This window comes from Podarcis cretensis, assembly GCF_951804945.1.
Source record: "Podarcis cretensis genome assembly, chromosome: 6".
NCBI classification, from domain to species: Eukaryota; Metazoa; Chordata; class Lepidosauria; order Squamata; family Lacertidae; genus Podarcis; species Podarcis cretensis.
This window is the reverse complement of record NC_137175.1, coordinates 79,622,873-79,650,057: the sequence shown is the minus strand read 5'-3', so window position 1 is coordinate 79,650,057 and position 27,185 is coordinate 79,622,873. Positions and strand designations below refer to the sequence as shown.

General features: G+C 46.1%; 1 long non-coding RNA gene across 4 annotated transcripts in view; it reads left to right on the top strand.

Annotated features, from left to right (window-relative positions):
- Positions 1-27,185, top strand: part of LOC307218966 — a 176,842-nt gene that overhangs the window by 31,168 nt on the left and 118,489 nt on the right. For all 4 annotated transcript variants that reach the window (XR_013840200.1, XR_013840201.1, XR_013840202.1 and 1 more), the window contains exon 3: positions 15,717-15,835. This is a non-coding gene — a long non-coding RNA (uncharacterized lncRNA). The remainder of the gene's footprint in view (positions 1-15,716; positions 15,836-27,185) is intronic.

The following is a 27,185-nucleotide window of genomic DNA, read 5'->3' as shown; positions in this document are numbered from 1 at the left end:
TCCCAGATTCTAATATTATGAAAGAGAGAGAAAAATTCTGGCCACTTTCTTCACAATATGTATAATCTTATACCCTTCTAACATGTCCCCTTTTACTCCACTTTCCCCCCAAACCACAAAGCCTCGAATGTTGTAAGCTTTCCTCATTAGGGATGGTGACAAAGTTCATTAAAAGTGAGCAAAAGAGCAAACTCTATCAAAGCTTGCAGGCTCATGCAGAAACCAGTCCCCTGTCTTACATGCAAGGGATCACAGTCTTTGATACCAACCTTTTGATAAACTTTACATCCTGAACTTATCGCTGTTCTCAGTCTCCGAGCTGAAGCTCGCAGCCTTTGTCATTGTCTTTGTAGTTTCTCTCCATTCTGATGTGATTAAACGGGTATTTGAACTATATGCACACTCGGTCTGTTATATTTAGATGATGGGTTTTTATTGCCCTATGCCTGGTCTTGGCACTACACAGCAAATATAATGAATATATCTGTCATCTATCTATCTATCTATCATCTATCTATCTATCATCTATCTATCTATCTATCTATCTATCTATCTATCTATCATCTATCTATCTATCTATCTATCATCTATCTATCTATCTATCTATCTATCTATCTATCTATCTATCATCTACACATCTCTCTCTCTCTCTCTCTCTGTCTGTCTCTCCACTCCTGATATGACTGTCAGCAATCAGCAGTATGAACTTCCAAACACAGCAAAGAGAAGAAATAAACAATCTTTAATTTATTTTATGAAGGTGAAATGATGCCATACATTTATTTCTTCCATTACAGTGGTACCTCGGGTTAAGTACTTAATTCGTTCCGGAGGTCCGTTCTTAACCTGAAACTGTTCTTAACCTGAAGCACTACTTTAGCTAATGGGGCCTCCTGCTGCCGCCACGCCGCCGGAGCATGATTTCTGTTCTCATCCTGAAGCAAAGTTCTTAACCTGAAGCACTATTTCTGGGTTAGCGGAGACTGTAGCCTGAAGCATATGTAACCTGAAGTGTATGTAACCTGAGGTAGCACTGTATTCCCATTAACCCACTCAGTGATTTCATCTTAGAAATTAAACAAGCACAATCAAGTTAAAGTGTGTATTGTTGACATTGCCCAGAAGCCAAAGAATTGTGAAACCAGTTCCATGAGCCCAATGAGGCCTTGGATGTGTTTTCTCAAGTAGCAGCCACACACCCCTACAAAATGTGGTGTGGTACACTCCATGAAACTGGAGAATGCTTCAAAAGCTGTTTGGGAGGTGACAGAGGGCTCCTCTGTTAAACAAAACAAATAAGTTCAAGATGCAATACTCTAATGTGAGCCTAAGTAGCTCCTAGCATCCCAGTCATTATGTTATGTCAGTTTGTAAATCACCTAAGCATACATGCATAAGTCCATGTTTCTGGTGGTGTTATTGCAACTGAAAACCTCTAATGCCCTCTGTTGTAAGCTCTAGTTTTCCATTTCCTCACGCATATGACAACTAAGAAGGTATGGAAGCATTCCAACAAATTCCACCAGTAAATCACCTTAGCGCTTTTGCTGAAGTGGGAACCTCTAACATTCAAATTGAATTTTGCTTTCAGGACAATTCAGTGGCAGCCTAAGTTTGAAAAACCCACTTTGTTTTCAAACCCTGCCCCCATATTTAGCTTCCTTCATAATTCCTTTGGAATGTTGTCAAGCCAGGACCCTGCAAATTTACCTCAAATTTCATGTTAGGTGGAAATTGATTGCAATCCTAATGGAAGATGATGTATTAATACCCTTTTCCCATATACTCCTTCAGTTCAAGGCATCTATTATGCTTCATTCTATAACTGGGAAGCCTTACATGATAGGAAGAGGAAGATAAGTGAGTAAAATATAGGCTTCCTCCTTGTATCAATATTTTATATAGTCTCCCTTCTCACCTAGGCCTTTGTTCTTCTCAGTTGGCCATAAGTTAAAAGTTCCCTCCCCCACCCCCAAATCCACACTGCTCAGCAACAACCGTCCTTCACCTTTCATCTTCCAACCAATCATGTCAAAGCACTGTTGCACACAAAAGTCATCCATTTATGTCACCAACAGATGCTTAACTATTGCCACGGAGAACAAAAAGGAAGAGAAGGGGTAGTGGATTGTATGTTATAGTTTTCTATTGTTTCCAAAAGCCCATCTCTTTTCTATTTTTGCTAAAGTAAAATAAATGTGGGTCAGTGCAAGCAGGAGCTGCTATAGATATTTCAAGACGTTCCAAAAGAAAACTCAACCTAAAACGGCCCAGTGATCAAAATCCTGCGAGCCAACTTGGTTACATTGATAACCATGTGTGTGCTTCAGATTGATTCATTACTCACAGACTCAGCATCAGTACCTAAACGTTAGGATGGCAAACGCCAAATGCCATATGCCATGGGTCCTGCAGGGCCCATAGCTGCCAGTGCCAGCCTTCTTCTTGTAATGGTCCAGCATGCCAAAGTAAAGAACCAGGCAAGATGGCAGTGATGCCACCTTGATTTTCCCACAATTCCTCTGGGCCTCTCTTCAGAGTGCCAGACTGTGCACCTCCACCTGTTCTGACTGCTGCTCACTGTAGCGGCACTGCCCACACCGCTGCCACCTGCCATGCCTGGGAGACTCACAAGGGTGGCATTGCCCAAGTTCCCCTCAAAACAGGCACCTGTTGGTAGGTGTGGTTGTTTGTCAGTTTAGCAAGTCAACAATTTGTGTTGATGGGCAAGTCACTTGAAGCCCCCTAATTTCAATTAGGTTACTTGTTACGTTTTTGTCATAATAGTCCTTTCTGTGTACTTTTATGTATACATATAATTACTAAGATAAGGCCATTTTGGGACAGTTGACCAGGGCAAATGGTTCAGCAGGGGCAAATGAGGCATCATATGACAGCATGGAACAAGGAGTCTTTCTGGGGCAAAAATTGGTTGTAAATCAGGAACAATAACAACAAAGAACATTCGGTGGTTCCTTATACATCACAACTGCAGCGTACTGTACCTACCATGTTTTAGAATTTTCAAGCCCTTTACACAAAAGAGTTGAATTGTGTAGTCCCACCTTCTGTTTTGTATCTCAAAGTGGCAGGACTTTTGGAGGGCAACCTGAGAGCAAATTCTTCTGACATCAGTTGGCTCTGAAAAATCTAAATGCATCCATTCTCCCCGTGTGATTTTAACAAATGCTATTGGACTACTTTTTTTGTTCCTGACTCATTTAACATAGCAGCTCCACAGAAATCAGCAAACCCATTTGATTATGGAAGGATGTCACATTCTGTGTTTATTCATCTAATGACAAGCATTTACTGTTACAAAAGTAACATTTTCAGATTTCATTCCCAATCTGTGATGCCCCCCTTCTTTGAGAACTGCAGTGGACTGAACCGGTTTGTGTGAAAGCGTAAGGCAAACAGTATATTAGCTTCACTTTTAAATCTATGACCTTGGGCATTTGAGCTAGTGATTAAATCCCCGCAAATCCAATCAACTGCACATTAACTCTTATTTATTCATTTTTAATGTATTACGATGATCTTCATCTTCTTATTCAGAAGAAAATAAACTTGCATTGTTAATTCTTTTAAATCACCTGGAAAATGAAGAGAGCCATATTTTAATCATCTGGGTATACAGACCTCATATACAGCCAGAGCAATTTAATAAGCTCATAAAATGAATGCCCCTCTGTAGGTGTAGAAAACTAATAAATGTTTGATGTGTAGTATAAACACATTTTCCTATATTCCATCCATATCAGACACCTCTTATCCTTCCTTTTTCTTTCTTTCTCTGAGCGTCACTTTTTGTGCTCCTCTATCACCTCTGGATTTTCCCCAAACTATCTTGAAAGCTCATTTTTGAGTTGCTATCAGCTCCACACCTGGATTGACCAACCTGAGTCCTCTTTGCAGGGTTTATTGCAGTGTATAGTGTTTTACTATTTAGGGACGCAGGTGGCGCTGTGGGTTAAAGCCTCAGCGCCTAGGGCTTGCCGATCGAAAGGTCGGCGGTTCGAATCCCTGCGGCGGGGTGCGCTCCCGCTGCTCGGTCCCAGCGCCTGCCAACCTAGCAGTTCGAAAGCACCTCCGGGTGCAAGTAGATAAATAGGGACCACTTACTAGTGGGAAGGTAAACGGCGTTTCCGTGTGCGGCTCTGGCTCGCCAGAGCAGCGATGTCACGCTGGCCACGTGACCCGGAAGTGTCTCCGGACAGCGCTGGCCCCTGGCCTCTTGAGTGAGATGGGCGCACAACCCCAGAGTCTGTCAAGACTGGCCCGTACGGGCAGGGGTACCTTTACCTTTACCTTTATAGTGTTTTCAAGAGTACTTAGGTCACGGTGCTGTGCCACTAATACAGCTATCATTATTATTACTACCAGTAGTCATTGTAAATAGTATTCAGATCACTATTATTATCATCAGTATTATCATCACTATTGATACAACTAGTAGCATCCTTTTTTGGTTTTTGATAATAATGTTTATTTGTTTTCAATTACAGTCCGATAACAGCCTCATTATAGCAATGCCAAATTATAACACAATTACAAATACCAATCATTCAGATACCAAATTATATAATTTAGGTGACCCACACACACACACCGCGTCCTAGAATTGATGGTTTGATTATTTTATTTCTGCGTTCCAAAATCTTATTCATTTCAATTACACTCCAGTCAAGATAACAATTCCTTATACAACAACTGCAATATTAACAACATCCATTCGTTTTAACACATTAAATGATTCACAAAACTACAGGTGAGGCACTCAAACTATATCCTTATTCTTCCTATGTGTGGCAATTATTCTTTCCGTGATCTTTTTTCCTGTCCCTGTAAAATGTTATGTCTATCTTTGTTGCTGTTCTCCATCATACATTAGGCGGAGCTAATATCCCATTGTTGTTCCAGAAATTCTCCTTTGCTCTGCCCCATGCTTCTTTGTTTTGCAGCTGCAAAAATCACACTGTTCCAATAAATAACCTGTTTTTGCCATTTATCCTCTCAGCCTGGAAAGGAGAGTGATCTGTTGAACTGCAAATGACTCAGTAATGAAGTCATTAAGCACCCTTAAACCACATGTAATATTTCCATCTTTCTTTTCTTTTATTTATTTTATTACTTAAAATATTTGTAGACTCCTTCCCCACCTGTTTGAAATGGTGTATGCTATTCAAAGTCAACATATTAAGATAATACAATAGAACAAAACATCCAGCATTAGTTATGAAAATGCTCCCCATGCTATTAATGCAATCAAATCCCTGCTGAAATATAGAAAGAAATAGCACTCATGGAAAATAGGCAGAGACGGGCTCCATCTCATGTTGGAAGGCAAGCTGTTCCCAAGCCTGGGGGCCACCGGCCTAAACTCTTGCCATTGTTGTTGTTGTTTAATCATTTAGTCGTGTCCGACTCTTCGTGACCCCATGGACCAGAGCACGCCAGGCACTCCTATCTTCTACTGCGTCTCACAGTTTGGTCAAACTCATGCTGGTAGCTTCGAGAACACTATCCAACCATCTCATCCTTTGTCGTCCCCTTCTCCTTGTGCCCTCCATCTTTCCCAACATCAGGGTCTTTTCCAGGGAGTCTTCTCTTCTCATGAGGTGGCCAAAGTATTGGAGTCTCAGCTTCAGGATCTGTCCTTCCTGTGAGCACTCAGGGCTGATTTCCTTAAGAGTGGATAGGTTTGATCTTCTTGCAGTCCATGGGACTCTCAAAAGTCTCCTCCAGCACCTTCATGGATCTCTTCATGGATCACTGCCTTGCCATGGTGAAGGGGCTTGAATAACTCAGAGAAGCTATGAACTATGCCAAGCACGGCACCCAAGATGGACAGGTCATAGTGGAGAGTTTTGACCAAACGTGATCCACCTGGAGCAGGAACCGGCAAGCCACTCCAGTATCCCTGCCAAGAAAACTCCATGGACAAAGACAACAAACTCCTGCCATTAGGTCATACCAAACGAGGCTCAGTCCCTTGACTGCAATTACTTTAAGAGCAGGGCATGGAGAGCAAAGTACAGTCCCTGTTTTAATTTCCATGTGTGCTGTGGGAGACAGCACTGCAGAACCAGTATAGCCATTTCATACCTGATTGCTATGCAAAGTGGCTCTCAGTAGATAACACCCAGGAGACTGCATTCTCCCAGAGGTATGCCTATATGGAGTCATTTGCATCTTCTTGTGCAGCTTTCATCTGTCAATTAAAAGATCCAAAGAAAAAGCAAATAACAACAACAATAACAAACCCACTTCCTCCCTGCCCGGCCCCAATCAGCATTCAAAACTCCCAGAAACCCTTCTTTACGGAATGAATTGTGGTGAAATTGGTGCATTTGTTTACAATTAAATTTAGAAATTTAATAAAAAGATATCTCTTGTTAGGGAGGGAGGAACATTCAGCCCCTGATTGAAGTGCCTGGAAAGCTCAGTTATGAAAAGGACTGATATTCAGATCCAAATGTATGATCAAAGTGCGGCAATAAATAAGTGCGACAGAAATCATAAGCAGTTCTAATGTACCAACCCTTAAACAAAACAAAAACAAAAATCATTTTAGTATAAAGTTAAAGAGCAGGAAATAGATGGCAATGCTGAATTATAAGGCTGCTGGGTGTGATTATGGCATGTATAATTAAATGGATCAGAGATCTTAAAAGGAGAAGAAAATCTAGGTGAAAGGAAATACAAGGAAGAAAGACTTTTTTTTTTAAGGGTTTGGAGTCAAATTCAGACCAAGGAGAGAATACTTTGGATAAAACCACACCATACTGTACTAGCTGTATATAGCCAGAAGGCAATATAAAATGTAGTATAATGCTAGGCAGGTGATTAATTATACTGATTATCATATCTTGACCATTTTGCAAACCAGAAATCGAGCTCTTTGCCTTCAGGTAGCACCTTTCCAAGACACAGGTGTTTTGTTATCTAGTAGGGAGAGGCAGGAACTGCTGGTGTTACAGGCTTCCTTTAACAGTTGAACCACTGAGGTCCAGCACCAAGGGCCTTTTGGCGGTTCCCTCACTGCGAGAAGGGAACCAGGCAGAGGGCCTTCTCGGTAGTGGCACCCGCCCTTTGGAACGCCCTCCTATCAGATGTCAAGGAAATAAACAACTATCTGACTTTTAGAAGAAATCTGAAGGCTGCCCTGTTTGGGGAAGTTTTTAATGTTTGATGATTTTCAGACATTTTCTCTATATTGCGTCTAAGGAATGCACCACGTATTGTCTCGCGTTGTTTTATTAACAGACTACCTTAGGTAATCTAATTTGGTACGGCAATAAAATTTTTCATTTTGTGTCATGTACTTAAAAGAAAAATACATACAAAAAGGTGGCTTTACTGAACTCATTACTTACTAAATCAAATGAGCACTCTTGCCTTACGTTTAATGTTCTCAGAATGTTTTGAAACAGTTCAGTCAACAGGTACTGCCATTTTAGAAAAACCTTTTAAGTCCACAGAAGAAGTTATGAAGCACATCACTCAAACTGAAACCTTGACCTTCTCTTCGTATTATAACGTTATACAATTGAGCCAGAAATGGAATGTTTTCTCCCCAGCTCAGATGATGAGCTTTAAAAGGAGAAGTAGAAAATATATGGGCATAGGGCAGGAATAACCAACATATTGTCCTTCAGATGTTAGTGAACTGCAACCAGTGGTGGCTGGTGCCTATTGAGCCTGGTAGAGCCAAAAGCAGGAAGACCAACAGTAGGTGGCGCCAGAGCCAATGACTGGCAAAGCCAACTAATTCAAGTTTTGTCCCCATCCTTCTCCCTGCTGAATTCTAATAGGGACAATTCTCAGATGAAAGAGAAGGAAGTTGACAGTCAGTGTTGTAAGTAAGCAGGCAGGCATGGTGGGTCTATCTAAGGGCAGACTGAGGTTAGTGGGGCAATGCTGTTTGCCCTAATGAACTAGCCTTCACTGGCTGCAATTTCCATCAGCTTCAGCCATCGTGGCCAAAAGGACAGGGATAATGGAAGCAGGGCCATCTTACCCATAGGAGCTAGAGGTGCGGGGCACCCGGGTGCCGGGTTCTCAGGGGCGCCAGGCCAAGAGTCCGGGGCCTGAGAGTTGAGTCTGGGGAAGAGCCCGTCCATTGGTCGGAGTGCCGCGATGGGCTCTTCTGCTGCAGGTGGCTCTGTGCCGTGAGTTCAGGGGCGACCGAGCCAGTGAGATGCTGATGCGGACAACCAGCTCCGCCCTCCTCCGCCCTCCTGCACACCTGGGACTGGGCAACCGGGGGGGGGCAGATCTTTGCACTCCGGTGCCACATATGCTTAAGACAGCCCTGAATGGAAGAGGACCCTTCTGTGCTGGTCCCGAGGGTTAACCGTGTGGCAAGGTCCGAGTCCAGTCTAAGGTTGAGGGTGCGGTATGGAGGCTGTCCATCAAAGCTGAAGCTGGGTCCAAGGCAGGGAGTCGGGTGAGGTCAGGAACTCTGGCAGAAGAGCAGGACAGGGTGCAGGCAGGAACAGGCTACCAACAATGTTGCTCCCGCAACCTGGGACTGGGGCTGGCTGGCTTTTATCTGCCCCAAGGCATAGGGCGGCCCCGGTCCACAGGTGACTCGCCTCTCCTGGCCTGGAGGCGAGAACTCCTCCTGCTGGAACGTAGTTCGCCTCTCTGCCCTGAGCCTCTGCAGCTCAGGAGAGGCTGGAGGGTTACCAGACCCAGAGGCAACCTCAGCTTCCCCTGACGGGGCTGAGAGTGGAGCACCTGCAGGCAATGGGTTCTCCATCACCTCAGGAGCCAGATCAGAGTCAGCTGGTGCCTGTACCTGAGGATACAGCACAGGTGAGGACCCTTCAGGCTAATGCCCCAGCCCTGGCTCAGCTGGTTCTGGAGGCGGGGACTCCTGTGCAGGCTGGGATTCCTCAGGTTCAGCCTCCAAGTCCGAATCCCAGGCCATCACACCTTCATTGGCCACCCTGGGGAAAAGGATTCTGGACTAAATGGACCTTTGGGCTGATCTATCCCTGCTCTCCATATGTTCTGAGGTCATGTAGGAGGAATCCATGCCACAGTGTTTTCCCAGCCCAGCCCTTATGTCATGAATGAGTGGAGAACCTGTGACCCTCCAGTTGTTGCTGGACTATATATCTCATAATCCGTGACCACTGACCATGCTGAGTGGGGCTGATGGGAGTTGACATCCATGAGCATCTGAAGTCCCACACATTTCCCATCCCTGCCCTATGCTGTGGTAGAAAAGAGCCACAGCGTGGACTCTTACAGGCTGCTGCATTAACTAGCAGACATGAAGCCACTCTGCAGTAGCTCTTCTGTCACTAAAGGAACTCTTGCAAATGAGGGCACACAAATCTGCAGTCATAAGAAGGTAATTTTGCATTCCTATCCACAGTGCGGTCTCCATGCAAAAAAAGGAGAGCTTTTCTTGATATCCATTGCATCAGCAGAATAGGATAATGCAAATAAGCTTCAAGCTATTTCTCATCATAAACAATAACAAGTTGAATTGCTTGTCAATATGCTATTTAGTATTTGGCCTATATGTTCTGCCATTCCTTCATATTTTATACTGAATTTTGGATGATAACATTGGCATTCAGCTTAGTATGATACTCAAAGCCTTCAACACTGCAAAAGCAGCATGCCTAAATGCATATTGTAGCATCCATCAATTAGCTTTGCCACTGAGCAGATGAAAACTGGCTTGGCTTAGAGCATTTGATGGATTTAGGAGCTCCAATATAAAGTGGATCCATACTTTTGTTAGATCTAATTTCCACAAAGGACATTTAGTAGGAGCTAAGGATCAAGAAGCCATTAGGATTTGTGGCTGTGCACATATGTTAAGCAGTCATTTTCACTCCTTTTTAATTAGTTCCCATGGAAGAAATGCTTAAGCAGCTCTGAATCTTCAAACTGCAGCTAATTCAAGGCAAAAAACAAACAAACCCATCTTTGATTATTCTGTTATTTATTTCATGAAAGCCACGGTCCATCAAGGTAAGCTGGGGCATGTAGAACTTCAAAGATGGCAATGACAAAAGCCCAGAAATTTTTGTTAAAATACCCAGCTTTACATGTTACAAGGAAGTAGAGAGGGAACACAAAGTTGAGCAGAGGTGCTCAGCAACATTTGAATCATTGCAAGCAGAATGGAGGCAAGCACACATGCCACCTCAAGCATGCCACCTCACCTTGATCGTGGGCACACCCATACTTCCGCTTGTCCCGGACTTTCTAGGCAAGGGTCCAAACAGTTTTCCCCTTGCACCACCACCCCTTTCAGCACAAAATTTCAACATCCAGTACTACCTCAATACAGCTGCACACTGCCATCACTGGGCTCCCTTGAAAATGGCTTTTCCATGCAAACCAGGAAGTGACCTCTCCAGACAATGGAACAACTTCTTTTCTTACATCTGCAGCTGTGATCTCCTGGGTGACATGGACATGGCAGTCAAATGCACATGTGTACTCTGTCCGTTTCCCTCCCTCTCACCCACCACTCTGCACAGTCCCAGGCGTGGGCAACCCATGCTATGCCACCATCCAGAATTCTGTGGTTTCTGCAGCCTTGGGGAGTGTTCCAGGAGAAGAAGAGCAATTCTTACCAACCATAAGGGAACCAAATCCATTTCCATGTGTATCTTCGGGTACTTTCTGCCTTCTACACTAGAGCAGCCTTCCCAACCTGGTGCCCTTTACCTACTGTGAGACCACAGCTCCCATCAACCCTGACCATTGTCTATGCTGGTTGGGGCTGATGGGAGTTGAAGTCCAAGACATCTGGGGGACATCAAGTAGAGGAAGGCTGTGCTAGAGGCAAGATGAATGGCTGTCAGCACAACCCTACATGTCTCATTAGGTTTAAGGGGACTTGCTTCCAGGAAAGCAAGTCTGGAATTTGAATCTGAGTATTGAACATACCTGGATCCTGTGATGTCTAGTCTTTGTTGCCTCTCTCAGCTTCACTGAGCTTTCCTTCCTTCCTTCCTTCAGCATCTATTGTGACTGCAGGAATAGATCATCATCACTGAGTGTCAGGTTATGGAAGCTGTTCTGTCTTAATGCTGCTGCGGTTGCCGTTGAAACCCTTGGCTCAGAGCCTGACCTTACCAGAAGCAGCAGCTGCTGCATCTTAAGCTTCAGTGCATTAACCAAAGAGATGTTAACATCTACACAACAAACTCAGAAACAGCCAAGGCTGGAAGCACTGAAGTCAGATTTTTGCTGGCAGCGGGTGGCTCCAAGAACCGATGAGGTAAGGGAAGTCAATATCTTGCAAGGCCATATGTGCCACAAGCCCCCTATTGGTTAGATTATTGGACACAGGATTGGGAAAGATGGGTTCAATTTCCAATTTATTCATCATATTGTTAAGTATCCATGTGAAAATCATTGCTAGCTACTGTCAGTTCTCCATCTGGAAAATGGTGATTATGACCTACCTCATAGGACTCTTTTCTGAGAACAAATGGCACTGCAGAAAACAGGGGGGGGGGGGACTTTGTAAACTAAAAAAAGAAGAAGCAACATTGAAGTTGTTCATAAATCCTAGGAATATGTCCTCTTCAGTTATGAAAGCACTCAACATTTCATGTAATTAGAAGCTTTGCACTATTATTTCCCATAATAAATCAGAGGATTCTCTTTTATCTTTTTGATGGCTGTGGCACACTGAGTTGGCATTTGTAAGGTGTGATTGTGCAATGAAACTATTTTGGAACTGGTAATTGCTAATTGAACACCATCCAGCCCTAGAAATAGATAACTCTCCAACATATCAGTTTGTACCAGTTCCCATACCCCTGGCACACATGCAACGGTCATTCTGTTTCAGTCACTAAAACCGGAATGTTGTAAATGTGAACATGGTGCTGATAGTGAGTTCTTCTGTATTTAAAAAATAGAATAGTAGATCTGCATAAATAAGTATGTATCAAAAATACAAAAAGACATTATATCATCAACAAAATAATCTACAGCTCATCTTCTTACATTGAACTATTTTTAAAAATAATAATCCAGATTTCAGTTGCTATTGAATTGCATATTGCAAAATGCAAGGTTTCTGCTACATTTAAATAGCTTGACAAAAAGGATCTACCAATCAAAGTTTTCTGCTTATGAAATTTAGCAGGAACACACCAGTCCACAGCATCTTCCATGGCAGTAAAGCCTCACTCCAAAACAGTGCATGTGACAGCCTAGGAAGAGGGAGATGGAGGCTTTTATGAGAGAAACTTGGCTATTCAGTGAGGCTTGCTCCCATGTGATACAGAGTGACTTGCACCTGCCTTGCTAGCTTTCCAGAAGAGAAATGAACAAGAAGGCACCACTGATCTCTTCCACCATTGATTCATCTGGTCATCAGCTGCTGCAGCACTCTTTGCAAATAAACCATTTGTCATCTGTTCCAGCAGCTGCTGCTCCCTAATTGGTTGCTGCCCAAGCAAACTACCTGTATCCACTTTGCAAAGATAGCTGCACTGGTGGAGCAGGAGGACCAAACAGAGAATCTCCTTCTTTGAGACCACGCAATGCAGTGAAGGTAAATAAGTAAAGCTGGGATCCTATACATGGTTTGATGGGAACAAGTCTCATTGACTAGGGAATGGGTGGGTCCAGTGGCGTAGCATGGGTTGCTCACACCCGAGGCCATGTGTAAGGGGTGGGAAAGAAATGGATGGAGTATGTGCACATGTTGTCTGGAGATGTCACTACTTATTGGTTCGCATGAAGAAGTAGTTTTCAACACAGCCCAGCAACAGAAGTACAGTGGTACCTCTGGTTGTGAACAGGATCCGTTCTGGAGCTCTGGTTGCATCCCGAGGAATTCGCAACCAGAGGTGCCATTTCTGTGCATGCGCACAGTGCATAGAGTGCTTCTGCGCATGCGCGTGCAACGAAACCCGGAAAAATACTTTCAGGTTTGCCACATACATATCCAGAAAGATACGTAACCGGAGGTGAACGCAAGTAGAGGTACCACTGTATGCATCTGTATTAAGGCAGCAGCAGGTGTTGAAATTTTGTGCCCCCTAACAATTTTGAGAACGGGGTAATCACCCCTGTGAGCCCCCCCCCCCAATGCTACACCACTGGGTGGATCACTGTATTAAGGCCCTATATGCACTATGAATTTTAAGCAATATCATATCACTTTGAGAGTCATGGCTTCCTCCAAAAAATTCTGAGGAATATAGTTTGTTAAGGGTGCTGAGAATTGTTAGAAGTCTCAGAAGACCCACTGAGTTTAGAGCGGCTTGCTTCCCATAAGTTGGCCTAGGATTTGAGCCTCAAACATCTTTCTCCCATTTTCATGCTTTCTTAAATGTACAGTGGTACCTCGGGTTAAGAACTTAATTTGTTCTTGAGGTCCATTCTTAACCTGAAACTGTTCTTAACCTGAGGTAACACTTTAGCTAATGGGGCCTCCCACTCCCACCGCTGCGTGATTTCTTTTCTCATCCTGAAGCAAAGTTCTTAATCCGAGGTAATATTTCTGGGTTAGTGGAGTCTGTAACCTGAAGCGTATGTAACCCGAGGTACCACTGTAGATTTTGTTTTTCCTAAGTATGTTTTATTTTGATTTAACCATTTCTTAGTTGTGTTATTCGATTATTCTCCAGCCTTGACATGTCCCCAAATTTTGTTCTGCTATGGTCTACACAAAGCAACCTAAAGGAAAATAAGCTCTCATGCAGCTTTATAAAAACTCCTAAATAGATAGCACATCATGCTGAAATTGTCTTTTAAATGAGTTATAGAGTGTAAACGTGCCTGTGGGACTGGCCAATACATGTTGGGAAGCACATAACATATATTTACACTGACTTTTATCGAAAGAATACACTACTGGAAAAATTCAAAGACAGCTCCTGAAAAGCACTGCTTCAAAAATGCATCATGAAAAATACCATGCTTACCAAAGAGGAGACCTTCAAGTCCCTTTAGGATATTTAAGCTACAATATTTGAAGAACTTGGTGGCTGAAACTGAGAACCATAAGTCAGAAAACAATTATATTTGACCCTAGCGACAGCCTTTTTGTGAGTTGTTATGGAGCAACTGAGAAATTTCATTGCCCTTTGGGAGGATCAATATCTATAAAACAGACACGGTTAAGAGAGACAACAAAAATAGTATACAATTTGTTTCTTTTTACAAAGAATGTGCTTTCCCCTTCCCCCTCCACCCCCCCCCCCCACTGAAAGCTTTGGCACTGCACACAAACAGTTTGGGTTTGGTAGTTTTCATAGTTCTCTTTCTCTATGCAGCTTTTGGCTTAACTGCATGTGGCTGTCAAGATACGGCAGAGAGTGAGTGGCAGAAAGAGAGGGAGACCATTTTGGGTTCTGGCCCCGCCCCCACTGCCAGCATGCAACCCCTGACAGATTAACACTGAGGGAATATGCCCCTCCCCAGAGGAGAAACATGCTTCTTCACTGCTGAGGGAGAAGGGACTATATATTATTGTGCTTAAGGGCCAGATCATACCTCAAAATGAATATTATTGGATATTTCACCAGTATTTGTTGATACACGACTGGTACAAAACCAAAAGCTTACTAAAGAGAAAAGAACGTTTTAGTGGGTTTGATGCTTTAATTTGCTGGCAGCCACTGAGAATGACCAGGGCAACCTGGTCAGATGGGCAATATATTATTATTATTATTATTATTATTATTATTATTATTATTATTATTTATTCTGTACATCGGGGAGGGCTGTGTGGAGAGTCTCCCTTTAAATTCCTAGGAGTTTATCTCAGCGAAGACCTTACTTGGAAGATCAATACAACCCAGGTGTTTAAGAAAGCCCAACAGAGACTCCATCTCCTCAGAGTACTGTATTGCGAAAGAACGATGTCAATCAACATTTGATTATCTCCTTCTACCAGTCCACAATAGAAAGTGTCCTTTCATACTGCATCATGGTGTGGTATGCTGGTTTGACATCAACTGATAGGAAGTGCCTACAGAGGGTGATGAATACAGCACAAGATATTATTGGCTGTCCTATGAATCCGCTGGATGACAGTGCAGAAGAACATTGACTCAGGAGAGTGAGGAAAATTCTCAGGGATGAGTCACACCCTGGCAGGCACTTTCTTGATCTCCTGCCCTCAGGCAGAAGATATAGATGCATGATTAGTCACACCAACAGGGTAAAGAAGAGCTTCTATCCGTGGGCTGTTAGGCTGCTGAATGAAAAGATAACAATATGGCAACTGACTTTCAGGTTTGGTGTGTGTGTGTGTGTGTGTGTGTGTGTGTGTGTGTGTGAGTAAACAAGGGGAATTAAGACTATGAGAGCTGAGTGGGGAGTACTCATGTAATCTCACTGTATACAAGTTGTACAAGTGACAATAAAGTATTTCAATTTCAGTTGTACAAGTGACAAAGTATTTCAATTTCAGTTTCCATTTCAATTATTATTATTATTATTATTAATCAAGTGACCTCTTTCCAAGTCTGTAAAAAGAAGATCCCCCCTTCCCCCATATCTGCAGTAGAAGGGGTATCTTAATACTTGGTTTAAGTCCCCATTCATTCTTGGGTGTTAACAGCATTGGATATTTTGGTACAAAATGAAAAGATTATTAAAAAGAAAAGAAAGCTTCAGTCGAGTGACCTCTTCCCAAGTCTGTCACTAACCTCATTAAGCTACTTGAAAATACAACAGTGACTCTCAACCTTATTCGTTCCCTGCAGGCTTTGAAACATATTGAAGGGAAAATAGTGAAGAACAGCAACTCTGCAGCTCTCAGACAGCAAGCTAATAACAGGTTACTCGTCTGAGGTCAGAGGTACCCAAGCCATCAAAATGCAAGGTGAGTCGAGCAAAGTAGCCCTTCGGAGAAAATTCTATGTGATCTGAGGAGGTGGGACGGATGCCCAGTAAAATGTCAGCTTATGGCCTTTTGCCTCGTGTTCCAGAGGCTCTCTGCCTCCCCCACCATTGAGTGCCATGACAGCTCACCCCTACAGATGAGGAAATATGATGGAAGTCAGCTTTGAGTCAGTAACACGTTCAAGGAAATGGCCGGGCAGCCGCCTTTGTGTTAGAGCAGGCGCAGGTAGGTAATATTAAGAAAAGCCCAAAAGCAAAAGCTCTGAAAAGATGGTATGGAATGCAGTACATTATAATGGTGCCCTTTCGACCTGTTCGCCATAAGTGCTCATCTATAATGCACACTACGAAATGCCCTCATGCTTGACATGCCATCTTCTGCTTCTCTCTCCAAGGAGATGTCTTCGATGGTAATTCAACTGTGTCAAAAGCCAGCTTTTAGCCACAGGAATACAAACAGTTTCATATACACTTCTTTTTTTAAAAAAGAACTGGCATAATTGGCAGAATATGGGCTGTAAAAAACACATTCATACTGTAAACTTAAGCCAGCCTTCTGGTGTCCTGCAAATGTCTTGGACTGCAATTCTTCTCAGGCCTAGCCAGCATGGGAGCTGAGGTCCAACACATCTAGAGGGCACGAGGTTAGCAAAGGCTGATTAGAGTCCCTGTTAAGTGCAGTGAGATTGACTTCTGAGGAGGCCTGCAGAGAACCCAGCGGCTTATCTGTTTACACTGTCTCTTTGCAGCAATAAGTATTTTAGTCATCATTTATACAATTGAGTCAAAAGTGGGTGGAGCACAGAGACGCTGAGTTGCACCCAACATGGGGGGGGGCTTCGTCATGTGTGTGTGATGTCACATGTGTATGACATCACATACACATGGCACTGGCGCGCTGGGCTCCTCAAAGGGTTGTGCCAGAGTGCTAGACCTCTGACACAACCCTGTTTATGAGCCCAGAGGACCTTCTTGTCTTGCACTGGCAGTCTGGGTTCATCAGAAGGTTGCACGAGAGTGCTGGACCTTCAGTGCTCTGGTGTGACCTCTGAGCGTCATGATTTTCTATGTTTGGCTGGCTTGGTCTGGATTTTGCTAGCACAGTCAGTCAACTCAGGCAACTTTTCCGCCTTCCAGGGAAAAAACCACGAATGAATAACATTAAACCCCATTGATTGATGATCTTCTAAAATTAAATGTAGTATGTTCCCCTACTTTAACATAATTCATTGCGTATGGAAAAATCATCTCTGCCCTGATGACCAGTACAATTATATGCTTCATTAAAGTGCCATGTATGTCCTTAAGCACCCACACTGATTGATCGTGGCAGCAGTAAAGAGCTCATAAACCTTTGTGAGTGTATAGATGCTCTTGGATAAAACCTGGGCACAGTGCGTTGTGGGGTGGGGGCTTCTCGTCTTCCTATCCATGTTGGAAATAAGCAGTTTTACCATGTCCACATGCATACTTTCAGAACATTTTGCTTTCCAGTCTTCACAAATGCAGAAAAGGAAAGGACTTTGCCAATGTCTATAAACATAGCACGCTGTTTCTTGCAGTAGTACGGTAAGTACTGCAACAATTACCTGCAAGTGAGAAAAGAAGGCATGAGCTACGGACCTATACAATGGGATCTGTGCAATTATTTTGAAGCTTATGAAATGCTGGGGATTATGCCAAATTTTTCCAGTTGGGAGAACAGATTGCCAGTGGTCTTCTGTGGCTTCCATTTTTGCTGGGCAGCCAGAAAACTATTGTCTGGCCTGGTTCCAGCTTCTTAATGACTCCACACATGCAGTCATTCCTGGCCAATGAACCTTTGATCTACCTCTATGGTAGATCAGTGTTATTATTCCCAATATTGCAGATGGGGGCTGAAGCTGAGAGGGATTTGCTTACTAGCTAGTTGCTAGGTGCTAGTGAGCTCCTGGAAGTGTTCGATGGGAGCCAGTGTGGTGTAGTGGTTAAGAGCGGTAGACTCATAATCTGGGGAACCGGGTTCATGTCTCCGCTCCTCCACATGCAGCTGCTGGGTGACCTTGGGCCAGTCACACTTCTTTGAAGTCTCTCAGCCTCACTCACCTCACAGAGTGTTTGTTGTGGGGGAGGAAGGGAAAGGAGAATGTTAGCCGCTTTGAGACTCCTTCGAGTAGTAATAAAGCAGGATATCAAATCCAAACTACTACTACTACTACTCCTCCTCCTCCTCTTCTTCTTCTTCTTCTTCTAGCTTTGAATCAAAGGCTTCCTGAGTCACAACTCAGTCTCTTAGTTCCTCCTAGATATGAGCACTCAGATGGTTTTGATATGGTCAAATGCTGCTCATTTTGCTCTTTTGACTAACACAGATAGAACTGGATACATCCACATTTGCAGAGCATCTGGGCACTACATGCCTCTTTACAAAAAGCCAGCGCAAAAGCTGGCTACTTTTTAAAAAGTGAAGTGGTGTCTATTAATGAAATAGCTAGTTCACTGTAATGAGACGTGATCACACAGTTCCCTTTCATCGCGCTTCCTGTTTGCTTAACTTGTGCGAGTTTGCTTGACTATAGGACCTCGTGCTTAGGCACACACTGAGGGTATTTCATAAGATAGCTGATGTCAGAGAGGAAGTAATTTGCCATCTCTCCCACCACCACCAGGAAAAATAAATAAAGAAGGAGCCAGAGTGGCAGGTGGTTTAGAGAAACAAATCCGAGCCACTGCAATTACTGCAGGACTGAGCTTGCCTTAGGAATGTCGGCTCTGAAGCAGCTATCTGCAAAACAGATTCTAATTTAAATCCTAGTGGGAAACTGAGAAATAGAAATGGTTATCACTGACGCTCTGTCAGAGGATGTCATTTCCACAGGAATTGGGCAGTTGCAGCATTAAGGAGATCACTTGCTTTGAGAATATAAAGTATTTGTATATTCCTGATGCCAAAGGACCGGAGCTCCAAACCCCTCTATAGCCCCATTCCACAAAATGGGAATTTCCTTGGCACAAAACATCAAAATGTTGGCACTGTATGCTTCCTGGCACATTGCTCCTCCATTGTAAACAGAGGTAAAAAGCTTCTGAGTACTGGTTGCCGGAAATGGACGCGGGTGGCACTGTGGGTTAAACCACAGAGCCTAGGACTTGCCGATCAGAAGGTCAGCGGTTCGAATCCCCATGACAGGGTGAGCTCCCGTTGCTCGGTCCCAGCTCCTGCCAACCTAGCAGTTCGAAAACACGTCAAAGTGCAAGTAAATAAATAGGTACCGCTCCTGCGGGAAGGTAAACGGTGTTTCCTTGTGCTGCTCTGGTTCACCAGAAGTGGCTTAGTCATGCTGGCCACATGACCCAGAAGCTGTACCCCGTCTCCCTCGGCCAATAAAGCGAAATGAGCTCCGCAACCCCAGAGTCAGTCACAACTGGACCTAATGGTCGGGGTCCCTTTACCTTTACCTTAAGAGTGCCCCTGTTCTCAAATCCTTCTTACAGGTTTCCCAGTGGCATCTGGTGGGTCACTGTGAGAACAAGATGTGGGACTGGATGGGCCACTGGCCTGATCCAGCAGGCTCTTCTCATGGTGGCCTCTAACTCACATCCATCCCAGGAAGCATGGCCGATGGGCAGGGATAATAGGAGCCTGTACTCCAAAACACTTGGAGGCAAACAAAGTGGAAAAGGCTGCAATAAAGCTATGATTGCCCATGGAATACCCACTCTTTGAAGGGGTATTCAAAGGGAGTGCAGTTGTTTTATTAATTCATTTGTTTCATTGTTATTGTTGTTGTTGTTGTTGTTGTTGTTCTATTTGTACCCTGCCCATCTGACTGGGTTCCCTAGTCCAATTTGTTGGAATTGAATTTTTTTCATAAAGCCACTACTGACCTAAAGAGGGGGTGGGGTTGCGGGCTCATGCCCCCATCATCAATCTCGCAGGGCCAGCGTCAGCCCCGCGAGAAATAGGGATTCCCCCAGCTCATTAGTATTCACCGCCCACTGCGACAGCCAATCGGCTGCCGGGATGGGTGGGCTTCCCTGGTTCACTTAAGGTCGGGGCAGCCCAGGCTCGCCCCTTTTCGTCCCCACAGCTGCAGCGGTTTGGAGGTCTCCCTCTCTGTTGCGGTTACTCCTGCTGCTGTCCGACAAAGGCCTGGTCTGCCTTTCACGGAGCTTCCGTTCATCCTTCCGCTCACCTTCTCTCTCGCCGCTCCTGCATCCTAGCGGCTCCTCTTATTTCGAACTTCTCTGCAAGCGGAGGAATCGTCAGTCGGATTGGCCAACGGAACACCGCCGCGCAACGTGTGTCCCTATCGTCGCCCCCGCCGGCGTGAGCCGCAGCGCGCTCAGGAGGTTTGCTTGCGGGATCGGCTTCTTGGGGGCGGGCATCTCGTTTTGCTATTCAGTTGAGATCCGGCAATTGCTTAACGTGTTAGTGAACCTAAAGTTTGCGTGGCAGTTTGTGGACCTAAGGTTTGCGTGGCGGTGTACTAAGTCGGCTGCTTTAGCTTTGTTCCCAAGTCCCCATTTTGGTTCGTTCTCTATTTCGGCTTCTTTTTCCAGGCTTCTTGCTTTGCTTCCCCCCCCCTATTTTCCGGCGGCTTCCCCCTGTTCTGCGGTTTCCGTGGCAACCAGGCAGGCACCCTCCATCTTTGTTTGTACCACGTGAGCCTCCCCGGGCGCCATCTTAGGTGAGGCACTCCGGGACCCGCAGGCTGCTGACGGCCTCCAGAGGTCATTATTAACTTTTAAAAAAAAGGGCTAATTTCTAGCGCTCAGAGAGTAAGCTCTCTGCTCACCGTCTTCCTCATCTCGGCCCCACGTTTCTGCTTTCAAGTAGGGCACAAAGGGAGACGTGCGCCATCTTGGGTGGGTCCGTTTGACCTCACCGCGGCCATTTTGAGTGCGGCAACGGCCTCAACCTTCTCTGGGGTCTCTTGATACCGTCGTGACTGCATTGCTGGTGCTTTTGATCGCTTCTCATTGATTTTACCTCTGGGTACCTTGCTCCACTCAGTGTCCGTGTTGCTGTATTTGGTTATTTTTCTGGCTGAACCCCTCTGCTCTTCTCCTCCCCTATCCTTCGGCCTGCATTCCCCCCTCTCCTGCTATCATTCAGTGTGCCTTTGCCATCCTCCGATCTTCCTGCTTGTAGCAATCTGCCGCTCTCACTTATTCTAGGCAGCAACCTTTCCAACGCCCTCCCCTCCCTTCCCCCCTCTCTCCCTACAACCCTCGCCTTACATTCCCCCCACCCACGCCTTAAGCAATCTGTCTCCGGTTTGTAATTACATCCTGGTGTACATTTAATTTGGGTTCTGGGGGCGTGCTTTTACCTTTCAAAGCTCTCCGCCCCGGAAGCTCCGCAGGCTCATAGCATCTGACTCACTGTGTCTGCCCCACTATTACTGCCTTTTCACTTAGTGATTTCATCAAATTCTGAATATAATATGGAAAAATATTAAAATAATTTAGAATAGTTAAGTGTTTACCTCAGACATCGGATACCCAATAATAACTAACTAGAAAGCAGTTGATTAACAAGGTTAACAGTTTATTTGACGTAATTAAACAGCAGTTCAACTGAGATATAAGCTGGTGTTCTGAAGTACCTTGCTCCCTTACTATAATTGATTTACTTAAAGTACAGTGCTACCAGAATACAAGCTGGTATTCTGAAGCTAGTAGCAAGAACGGGGCAGTCGGGAAGCTAGTAGCAAGAACAGGGGCAGTCGCCTTTCTGGCGCTGATCAGACCCTATCTTGCCCCTCCATTGTAGTCACCTGCATTCTAACGCGTAACGAATTGTTGACATGGCTAATAGGGGCAATCCCCAGCTGCCTCAATCGAACGGGGCGTTAGTGCCTGCGGCACCCTGCAATCCTCAAGCCTTAGCTCAGCTTTTCACAGCAATCCAAACATTTTACGCTCAATGCAGCCCTCCGGTGGCCCCTAACCCCAACATAGTTGAAATACCTCAGGATTGCATCCCGGACACCCACCCCAGCCAGCAGGGCCAGGCTGGACCATCGGCAGCCGTGGCAAGTACGTCAAGCCAGGGCGGCGATCAGTTTAAGCGGCCTCAAACGCATTCCCAGACCGCGCACGCCCAGAAATCAAAGGCCGGTGCCCGCAAGACTAGATCGGGGGCCCAAAAAACGAAGGCCGCTTCACAAAAATCTAAAACACCGCAGGCAACCCCCTCTAACGCTGAACACCAGGGGATTGGTGTTCCTAGTGTTTTTCAGGATTCCACAGCCCCACATAGCCCGTCAGAGGGGTCCTCATCGGATGAAGAGATACCGCTACAGCAGGCAGCCCCAGCCGATGTTGATCCAGCACCTCGGGCCAACGCTAAACGTGGAGGAAAACGCAAAGCAAAGAAGAAACATGTGTCCAAGAGGAGCAGGAGGAGCGACCCTTCTGATTCCGAGGACGAAACAGGTACGTCTTCATCAGAGGGTGATAGTGATACTCCCATGGACACTTATTGGGGTGAGGGTGAAGAAACCGGGGTTCCTCTATGGATACATGAGAGGCGTGCCAATTCGCACCGAAAAACCTTTAATGGCACCCTAGAATGGAAGGATGGGGCGTTGGTTGAAGACGTTAAAGTCTCAACTCACTCGTCCATGGAATTTATCTTGGGCAACCACCTCTCTAAGAGGAAGAGGGACAAGATATTGAATGGGGACTACGTGGACTTATTTACTTTACTGCCGCCGGTACAAATAAAGGGAAAGGGGGAAAAGAAGCGGTATTACGGCAAGAAAAGATACAGGTCCCCTCGAGCCGAGCGTACATTTGAGAACTGGCTCAACGGTTACCAGGTGTTTATGGGGATAGTATTGGGTTGTTACCCAAAGAGGGGTTTGCACCTCGCCTCTTACCTTGCGCACGTGAGAAGGGCCCGGAGTTAGCAGGAGACGAGGCTGCCATCTCGTACGATGAGGAACGCCTCGCTCTTGTCCTCCACACGCTGGGACCAGAGGGATAACAACTACTGGATGGACCATGTGGGCCCCTACATCGAAAAGAAAGCGCACGACCAAGCAAAATCTGGTAAGGTGGACGCTAAGCGTCGCAAGCAATGCTGGGACTTCAATAAAGGAGCATGCCAGCGCACCTCCTGTAAGTACTTGCATGAATGTGATAAGTGCTCGGGCAACCACCCTGCCGTTAACTGCTTCAAGGGTAGGCAACAGCCCTTTCGAGGCGGCAGGGGTCACCCATATCAGGGTAACCGGGGTGCCCCCTCCAGCGCAACAGGTCCCGCCCAAGGAGCAACAGGGAATCGCTACTAATTTGTCTCTCGGCCTAGCTCGTTCACCAATTAAGCTCATACCCCTGAAGTCCCTCTTAGATTTGTACCCCAATAGGCAGGCCACCCTTCTCCTAGTGGAAGGGTTTTCTCTAGGGTTCAGAATCCCAGTAACATTCACTCCCAATTCACGCTGCCCCCCTAACCAAAAATCTGTTTTAGAGAGACCAGACATTGCTTTGAAAAAGATCCAGAAGGAGATTGTGGCCGGGAGGGTAGCCGGTCCATTTGCAGTTCCTCCCATAGATCAGCTCCATATTTCTCCGCTCGGCATCGTCCCTAAGAAGGCGCCTGGCGAATTTCGGCTGATACACAATTTGTCTTACCCCAAGGGCACCTCAGTTAATGACGCAATCCCTCAAGAGCTTTGCACGGTGAAGTACGCTTCTTTTGACCAAGCCGTGAAATTGGTTAGGGGTTTTGGTAGAGGCGCCTTTATGGCCAAATGCGACATTGAGTCCGCCTTTCGCCTCCTCCCAGTTCATCCAGAGGACTACCGGTGGCTGGGGTTTAAATTCCAGGGTGCTTATTTTATCGATAAAGCTATGCCCATGGGGTGCTCGATCGCTTGTGCAGCCTTCGAGACCTTCAGTACTTTCCTCGAGTGGGCGTTAAAATTTAAAACAGGTTCCGAAGGGGTGGGGCATTATTTGGATGATTTCATTTTGGTCGCAAATAATGCACATGATTGCGATGCCTTGCTGCAGGCCTTTAAGTCTTTGGCTAACGAGCTGGGCGTGCCGTTAGCGGACGAGAAGACGGAGGGCCCGGTCACCACGATGACATACCTGGGCATCGAGCTTGACACTATTGCCCAAACTTCCTGCCTACCGGCCGAGAAACTGATTGCCCTAAAAGAGCTCATTTCTCTACTCTTGCCCTTAAAGAAGATAACACTGAGGCAAATTCAATCACTCTTGGGTCACCTCAACTTCGCATGCCGGGTTGTCTCCCCTGGCCGGCCTTTTTGTGGTCGTTTGGCCAAACTCTCAGCAGGTCTTAGGTCGCCACACCACAGGGTTCGCCTTCCAAAAGCAGTAAAATCTGATCTCCAGGTTTGGCTCCAATTTCTTGATGGCTATAATGGGATCTCGCTATGGCAAGATAGTTTGTCCCTGCAAGCAGATTTCCAGGTGCACTCGGATGCAGCGGGGTCCCTCGGTTTTGGGGTTTACTTTAGAGGGCAGTGGTGCGCAGAGCGTTGGCCCACTTCTTGGCAGGGAACACCCATTCTTCATGACTTGATGTTCTTAGAATTCTTCCCTATTGTGGTCGCAATCCATCTTTGGGCCGAGCAGTTTAAGGACCGTAGGATCTGCTTCTGGACCGACAATCAGGCCGTGGTGTCGGTGTTAAATAAACAATCTGCTCGCTCCCCTAGGGTAGCGTCGCTTTTGCGATATTTCGTCCTCTCTTGTCTTCGTCTCAACTTATGTGCTTCTGCTAGGTTTGTTCCGGGTATTAATAACAACATTGCGGATGCGTTGTCTCGTTTCCAGATGGAGGAGTTTCGCTCATTGGCGCCGGATGCGCAGCAGCGGCCGCAGCCGTTTCCGGAGCACCTCTGGAGTATTGGCAACGAGAAGCAATAAAGGGAGTATTGTCATCAGTAGCACCATCTACATTAAGATCCTATAACAAGGCATGGGTGGATTTTACATTATTTAGACAGAAGAAAGGGCAGTTTAAACCAGGCAAGCCCCCGTCAAAGTCAGAGGTTATCGAGTACCTGGTGCGTCTTCATGACCTGGGTTGGGCCCCAAAAACCCTTAACATTCATTCCGCAGCAATATCCTTTTCCAAAGCGCTGTTCTCAGCTGACCCCTGCGCACACTTCGTGGTGCGAAAGATGCTAGAGGGTTGGCGCAGATCCCATCCTCCTAGCCTGGATAGCAGGAGACCTATAACATTTGACATACTCACACAATTACGGGCGAAGCTCAGGGTCATCTGCTGGTCCAGGTACGAAGCCAGGCTATTTTCCTCAGCATTCTCCTTTGCTTTCTTTGGCGCTTTACGAATGAGCGAGGTGGTGTGCGACAGCCATCCTGTCAATAACACCAGAGGGCTACTCTTGGCGGATGTTTCCTTGTCCAGCTCGGAGGTTATCCTGAGAATCCGTAGTTCAAAGACTGACCAGCTGGGCAGAGGAGCACTGGTTCGCCTGCAGGCTACTCGTGGGGCCGGTCCATGCCCAGTTAAAGATGCTAGGAAGTTTCTCTGCCTAAGGCAAAAGTCAGGGGGCCCCTTCTTCATACATGCTGATGGCTCTCACCTTGCAAAACACCAGTTCACGAGAGTCTTACGGAAAACGATTGCCGCCATTGGGCTCCCATCGGAGAAATACGCGGCACACTCTTTCCGCATTGGGGCGGCCACCACCGCCATTCACATGGGTTTATCGACCGAAAGAATTATGGACATAGGGAGATGGAAGTCGAATGCTTACAGGGGCTACATCCGAAAGTCACGCTAAATCCCCTTTTATCCCTCCCCAGATGCCCCCCCTCCTGATCCGGTTCTCCTGCTCTCTTATTTTCCAGGTGGCAGGATGGTGCGCATATGGATTTTTGGCCATAGCATCGTCCACTGGGCCAGACTGCGGGTGCTTAGCAGAGGTTGCTGCCTAGATCTTCAGCTCCCAAACAATGTTAAAGTTTCCTGGTTTGCCCATCGCGGCATGCATTGGGAAGAATTCCTCCCAGCAATATCGGAAAAAATTTCAGTACTAGGTCCTCCCGAGGCGCTGGTCATCCAACTGGGTGAGAATGACCTGGCTTACAGAAAGGGGGTGGACATAATGTGGCACATTGTCAGCGATCTGGAGGCGCTGCGGGCAGCGTGTCCAAAGCTCACAATCATTTGGTCATCTTTGCCGGAGAGGCGCTCTTGGCGTGACGCCACTAATCCTGTGGCTGTTAATAGAGCCAGGAAGATCCTGGAGCGCTCCGTGGCGCGTAGAGTGACTGCAATGGGTGGGCGAGTCATTGAACACCCTGGCATCCATTTTAGCAAGGAGGCACTCTACCGCGGGGATGGCGTACATCTATCTGATGATGGTAATGATGTCTGGCTGGCCGACATCTTTAACGGGGTCAGGGATTGGTTACAGGTTTGAGGGTATTGGCGGCGAGCCAGGCTCGTGTGGCGGTTAGGCATTGGCAGGGGTATTGTTATGGAAATGAGGTCGGGGGGGGGGAGGAATGCCAATCGGCTGCCGGGATGGGCGGGCTTCCCTGGTTCACTTAAGGTCGGGGCAGCCCAGGCTCGCCCCTTTTCGTCCCCACAGCTGCAGCGGTTTCCCACCCACCCGCCCTCTAGGTTTCCCTCTGGACTTTGCTATGGGCTTCGGCTGGTCGCCGCAAGGGGCCTGGTAGGAGTTTTTCCATTTGGCTAATTGGCTGCTTTGGATGCCACTTGGTTTTTTCGCCTACCTCGTAGCAAAACGTCACAACTTCTTGGTCTTGGCGGTTAGGCATTGGCAGGGGTATTGTTATGGAAATGAGGTCGGGGGGGAGGAACGCTATCACCTCCCCCAAAGCTTGAAGGGTAGTTCGTTAAAGGACTCCGGGGGGCGTCGCCTCATCTGAAACCTACGGAGGCTAGGGCCTAAAGCGCGCTCCCGAGCGGTAACCCCCTGGGGAGCGCCCAGGGATGTGCATCTCGGGGGCTCCCCCGGTTGGTGCTTAACCCTTCCCGGTTAGACCGGATAGTCTGGTAGGGCCAATGCCTAAAGCCAATACCGCTCTTACCTGTAATCAATAAAGTTGTGGCCATTTTCGCCCATTAACCTAAAATTCTGGTGTCCGGTGTCGTTATTTACTTCATCTTTGGGATGGGGCGGGATTGCCACGCAACAAATCCTGTTAATTATCCTTATGCACATTGTTTTTTATTTACCATGGATTTCAAGAGAGACCCAGCTGCTCTTCTGCTGCCTCTACCTTTTTTGTTTTCCATACAATTTGGCATGACATATTCAGGCCCTTCCAAATTTCAGACAGATGGGGGGGGGGAACATTCTTGCTTT